We start from the raw sequence: 6359 nt of genomic DNA, 5'->3' as shown, positions 1-6359 counted from the left end.
ACTGTACACCCCCCCCCCCCCCCCCCCCCCCCTCATAACTAAGGATCTCATTTGGTTGTACGGACGGCCTATCATGTGGAGTTAGAGCAGTTGTGCAACCCTATTGATTTTAGAGGAGCTACCTATCTCTATTGGTCATTACCTGTAAGGTCAATAAACCTCTGCGATCAATATTTATAACGATCAATGCCACATTCTCTATTATTCCTCCTTCCTGTGCAATGATTTCTTTTGATTTAATTTGCCTGTCTTTCTCTTCTCATAACATAGAGTCTTGCCGCTGCACTACAGTACATGCACTCGCCCCTCGTCGCTTCCTGTCCGTTTCAATGACGCCTGCTTGTGTTTGTGTGTGTGTCCCTGCAGGAAACACGTTGTGTAAGTGACGCCTGCTTGTGTCTGTGTGTGTGTGTCCCTGCAGGAAACACGTTGTGTAAGTCAGGAAGTATTGCTGTCTTCGGGAACGTGGTGTACAGCGGCCTGCTGAACGAGCACCTCTGGCATTTAGGCGTGCCCCTCTTCACAAGACTGGTAAGCAGCAGCAGGCCCCTCTGCGCACACTTACCTCCATTTTGTTTCATGCGCGGCGGCTCCGTCGGACCCGCGGAGGCTTCAGGTGCATCACTCCCTGAAGTCTCTAATGGGCTGGTTCTGATGCCCCCACTGTTGACATGTGTTATTTGAAGTTGTACTCAGCATTCACGATGGAGCAGTCCTCTGCTGCCGGTTTAAGACTAGAGAGACTCCCACCACGTCTTAGCGTGGTGTTGCATTCCAGCCTTTTAACACAAACATCTTTGCTCTCTCTGAAGGCTTGAGCTCCAGGTAAGAAATTCCCATGTGAGGCACAACAAAGATGTGAGGCAGCTTCTTCCAGTGTCTTCTCTGGCCCCAGATTCACAGGTCTTCCCATCTGAGGCTGCTAGAGCGTATAGGTCTAGTAGTCTGCACTGAACAAAAGGACCCCAACTAAATAATTCATGGAACTTAGCTTTATGGCGACAGCCTGAGCAAAAATTACAAGGTAATAATTAAGGCCTGGAGTAGTTGAAGCCGGTGTTAAGAATGAATGATAAGTCTATCCATCCCTACTTGTCAAAGGGAAATTGAATGTTTGTTTTACACTTAACTCTCACTGGTGCCGGAGAACGTGAGCCGCTGTGCAAAAGAGATGATTGTGCACGGCGTCAGTCAGTCGTGAGGATCACGGACTCATTCACCAACGGAGAAACAAATTCAGAGGAGCACTATTTCTTCCTGTTAATTACCCTCCTTCTAAGCGCTTCGCAAGTTTCCATCAATGTTTATTATTGATTGAATCTGTCGTTGCAGCTGTCATTTATGAGTTGGGAATTGCCGTTGATCGGTGCACAAGGGTTGCATATAATTGGGTTACATTAAATAGATAATTCAGCTGATCTTATTAATGTCTAATGTGAAGGCTTGTTTGATTATCAATTAATGTCAAACGAAGATGCAAGAGGCGCTTAGGCTTCCAGTTGGGTTTGCCTGCTTCCCAGACCAAGTGGCAAAGCTACAGCGTCGCTCCAGCTGGATCCATCTTTGCATCGTCTCTCAAGACAGACGCGTTGGCTCCCGCAATTTACAAACGCTCCTGCCGACCCGTCTGTACTTCAGCAGCTCTCAGAGTTCGTCAAAATAAGGTGGGATATCTGGTCGAAATAAGGTGGGATATCTGGTCGAAATAAGGTGGGATACCAGGTCAAAATAAGGTGGGATATCTGGTCGAAATAAGGTGGGATACCAGGTCAAAATAAGGTGGGATATCTGGTCGAAATAAGGTGGGATATCTGGTCGAAATAAGGGGGGATACCAGGTCAAAATAAGGTGGGACACCAGGTCGAAATAAGGTGGGATATCTGGTCAAAATAAGGTGGGATATCCGCTCATTTCCCCACTTCTGTGTCCCCTGTGCACTCGCTTAATAGCTCAGACTGGAAAAGAAACTAGTCGAATCCTAGCTAGCTAGCTGATGAGCAGAAATAGAAATTTGACAAGATATTATTTTATTCATATTTTTGTGTCATGATTGGTTGAATGCCATCAAACTTCCTTCGGGTCTGGAGAGTTTTTGTTTTTGCTTTTGTTTTTCTTTTCTTTGGAAGATGACCATTTCAGACTGAAGTACATACTGTCTCTGGAGCATTCAGCTGAAGTACAGACTGTCTCATTGTGGCAGAGATAGACTGGCTTGAGAAACCAGTCTCAGCATGGCTCTGCAAGCGTCACTCATCGCTGTGTTGTGAATATCAACGATCGATGTTTGTTTCTGCCATAAGATAAGCTGTTTAAGTTGTTTCTGCCATAAGATCAGCTGTTTAAGTTGTTGATCAGCTGTTTAAGTTGTTTCTGCCATAAGATCAGCTGTTTAAGTTGTTTCTGCCATATGAGAAATGTCACTCATATTCATTAGTACCGGTACACCTGATGAGCACAATGCAAGCCCCAAAGTCGCCCACATATTCACCAAAAGCTTCACTGATTAAATGTTTCTATTTTTTATTTGCCACTTACATTATGATATATAACAAGAAGGAATATATAACAAGAAGGAAAACAAAATATCTGAACACACACACGCACACGCACGCACACACACACACACACACACACACACACACACACACACACACACACACACACACACACACACACAGAGACATTGACACGTAAACACCCAAGCTAATAAGCGATCCAAAGAAGTGTTTGAAAGATGTGAGAAATGATAAAGACATCAAACAACATGCCTGTCAGGCATTTGGCTTTCAATTAAATAGAAAGGCTTATTATTCTCCAAAAACGTGCCTGTTGTTCTTGGCCATGGAAGAGATGACGGGGAAAACAGAACATTTGGGATATTTTCATGGTTCACAAGTCAGACAGTTTTTCCCCCTTATTTTCTTCTTAATAGAATGATCTCAAGAGTTACAAGCATTTGAATAGTTTCTGCAACAAATACTTTTGAATGTGAACACACACACACACACACACACACACACAGACACTGCTCATATGTAGAGTTGTTCCGATACCGATACCAGTATCGGAAATGCCTCCAATATTGCCTAAAGTGCTGGATCGGGTATCAGCGAGTATGTGAGTCTATGCACCGATCCGATACCGCGTAATTTATTGTCCCAGAAAAAGGTAGTTTCACCCGGATAAAACGTCTGTTTTCCTGGAAATCGCACGGTTCAACCTGAGCCAGACCATACAACAATGATAACAATCATATCACATCCATACAGGGGTAGTAGTCACACTGGTATCGGATCAGTATTTGGTATTGGCCGATATGACACATGTAAGTTCAGGTATCGGAACGGGAAGGAGAAAACGCTATCGGAACATCTCTACTCGTACGCACACACACACACACACACACACACACACACACACACACACACACACACACACAAGCGCACACACACACACACACACACACACACATACGCACACACACACACACACACACACACACACACACACAGAGCTAATGAAGACAGCTAATGGCTGCTTCCCTGCTGCTGCCAGCCTCCCTGTCCTGTCCCTTCCTGCCCGGAGCTCAGCTCAGAGGCTGCAGGAACACTTGTTCCACTCAAAGGTGTGAGAGCGTCGTGTGTGTGTGTGTGCGGGTGTGTGTGTGTGTGTGTGTGTGTGTGTGTGTGTGTGTGCGTGCATGCGCGTTGAGTTCAGAGGCTGCAGGAACACTTGTTCGAGTCAAAGGTGCAAGAGCGTCGTGTGCGTTTGTGTGTGCGTGTGTGTGTGTGTGTGTGTGTGTGTGCTTGCGTGTGTGTGGGTGCGTTGAGCTGCAGGAACACTTGTTCCAGTCAAAGGTGCAAGTGCGTCGTGGGTGCGCACGTGTGTGTGTGTGCGTGCGTGTGCGTGTGCGTGCTTGTGTGCGTGCGTGCGTGCATGAGCGTGTGTGTGTGTTGAGCTCAGAGGCTGCAGGAACACTTGTTCCAGTGAGAGGTGTGTGAGAGCGTCCCCGCTGTGACGACCAGGCGTCGCCGCGCGCCTGCCGCCAGCCCGCCAGTGGTATGAGCCTCTGAGCCTCGCACACACAGATCCTCCCGTCCCGAGCAGAGCAGAGCAGAGCAGGCGAGCACACAGCCCCTAATTACTGCACAACACTGGCAGTTTGCAGCCCCTGGGCCAGTACTGCCTGCTCTATACCAAGATGTAAACACTGCATTATTCACACTACAGAGCAGTCTGCGCACACGTAACTCCTCCACCACGTATGGATGTGTACACAGAGCCGTTAGCTTAGCGCCATTCTTTACGTTAAGCCGCGCACTGGATTTATTGTGAGCTCAGAAATCAGCAGATGGGGCGATTTGCAGGGTATATATACTGTGATGTATATGATTTGCAGGGTATATACTGTGATGTATACTTACAATGATGTTTAATGAGGTCTGCCCGGGCTGTTCCCAGACTAAACATACTGTACAGAGTGTGAGAGAGCCGGAGTCACAGGGATAAGTGACGCCATGTTGTTGTTTTCACACACACACACGCACACACACACACACACACACGTGCACGCACACACACATACACACACACACACACACACACACATACAGTGTATACACATACACACATACACATACTGTACACATACACATACACAGATACAGTGTGTACACACACACACACACACACACACACACACACACATACAGTACACACACATGCACACACACATGGCTAATGTCTAGGTGTTTATGGTTTTTGATGTAGGTGTGGCTTCAGATCCCACTTCTGACAGGCAGCTTATTGCAGTCATCTAGTTAGGAGCTTCCCTATGATTCCAGACGTTTTGAACACAATGTAGCCAAGTTAAGTCAAAGTAAAGATACATTTATTTATAGAGCACATTTCATGCAGTGCAGTAGCTCAAAGTGCTCGAATAAAATGATACAAAAATGAAAGCAAATAGCTCAAAAGACATCAAAACACCATACTGTATGTGATAGGGGGTTGCATAGACTAGTCTTTGTGCTACCACAGGTCGACCCGTCATCACGTGGTTTGAGGCAAGCAGGCAGCCTGCCACAGCTGCTGCTGCTTCAACTTTTGTCTTTTTCTGTTTTCTAGATCTATTTACTATTGATAGTTTTATTGTTAATGAAAGTATTAAGCTACATTAGAAACAAAGATGGTTGACTTAATAGTAAATTCAACTTGGTGAAGAGTCAGAACCAAAAAGATACACTTTGTCCTTGATACCCTGCTGAAGACTATGTGTCGAAACGCGTAGGCGTGAAGCCACTTAATTAAAGGCTTTTTAAAAATTCTGCAAATTTTCCTCTGGTCGTTAGGGGCGCCTGTTCGGAGGGAGGGGAACTGGTTGGAATAGCGTGAACCTTCCATGTGCTATGTCCTACCGGTGAAGCTTCCCCTGTCAGGTGAAAAGAAGCGGCTGGCTAACTGCCCATGTCTCGAAGGAAGCATGGAGCCAGCTTCGGCTCTCCCCAGATCGGCAGAGGGTGGAGCAGCAACCAGGATAAATAAATCAAATTAGCACTAATGGGGATAAAAATGGGATAAAAAATCAGGGGGGGGGGGGGATCTGCAAACAGTGTGCCTTGGTAGTTTTTTGGTTCTGACTCTTCACCAAGTTGAATTTACTATTAAGTCAACCATCTTTGTTTCTACTTATTTCCCTTGGATCCAATGAGCACCTGTTTTTAACACGTGCAGTCATGAAGCAGCGCTCCTTAGCCAATGTGTTTTTAACACCTGCAGTCATGAAGCAGCGCTCCTTAGCCAATGTCTTGGCATTTCTCCTCTCTACTGTATTAAGATACAGTACATTAGTTGGCTTAACCCTGTGCCTTTGCATGTTTCTTTTTGTTTCGGAATACGAGGGATCAGCCGATCAGCATTTTTGTGAACAAACTGCGTGGAAACGGTAATGGGACCCTATGGAGCCTGACCTTGAGCGTCTCACTCTAGCCGGCTATGCTGTTTATATTTTAAAAACTGCGACAGTTCACACAACTTTAACATGACATGCATTTATTATATGACATGCATATATTAACATTTGTCTGGCATATAATACTGCTATAGCCTACCAGCTTTTCCCAAGTCATTATTTACTTTGTGTTTACTTTCCTCCCATGGCTAATGCGTCGCGAGCTGCTGACGTCATCAGTGAGCGAGACAGATTTTATTTTCTTTAACCAACACCGCACCACGTGATGACTGATCAACCTCGACTCCACTTTATTCATAGATGCTAATGTTTTTAGCCTGAGTGGCTACCTGGCTAGCTAGCAGCAGTAAGTAGCAACTGTCACCACAAGAATAAAATGAAAAATACT

At 45.6% G+C, this 6359-nt stretch overlaps 1 protein-coding gene across 2 annotated transcripts in view; it reads left to right on the top strand.

Annotated features, from left to right (window-relative positions):
• Positions 1 to 423: 423 nt before the first annotated feature.
• Positions 424 to 6359, top strand: part of LOC310788688 (RNA binding protein fox-1 homolog 3-like) — a gene marked incomplete at both ends in the record, with an annotated part of 173482 nt that continues 167546 nt past the window's right edge. For both annotated transcript variants that reach the window (XM_083650229.1, XM_083650228.1), the window contains one exon: positions 424 to 531. The remainder of the gene's footprint in view (positions 532 to 6359) is intronic.

Source organism: Poromitra crassiceps (genome assembly GCF_964638095.1).
Source record: "Poromitra crassiceps genome assembly, chromosome: 13".
NCBI lineage: Eukaryota > Metazoa > Chordata > Actinopteri > Beryciformes > Melamphaidae > Poromitra > Poromitra crassiceps.
Note: the sequence above shows the minus strand (reverse complement) of the source record. Positions and strands in the feature narration are given on the sequence as shown.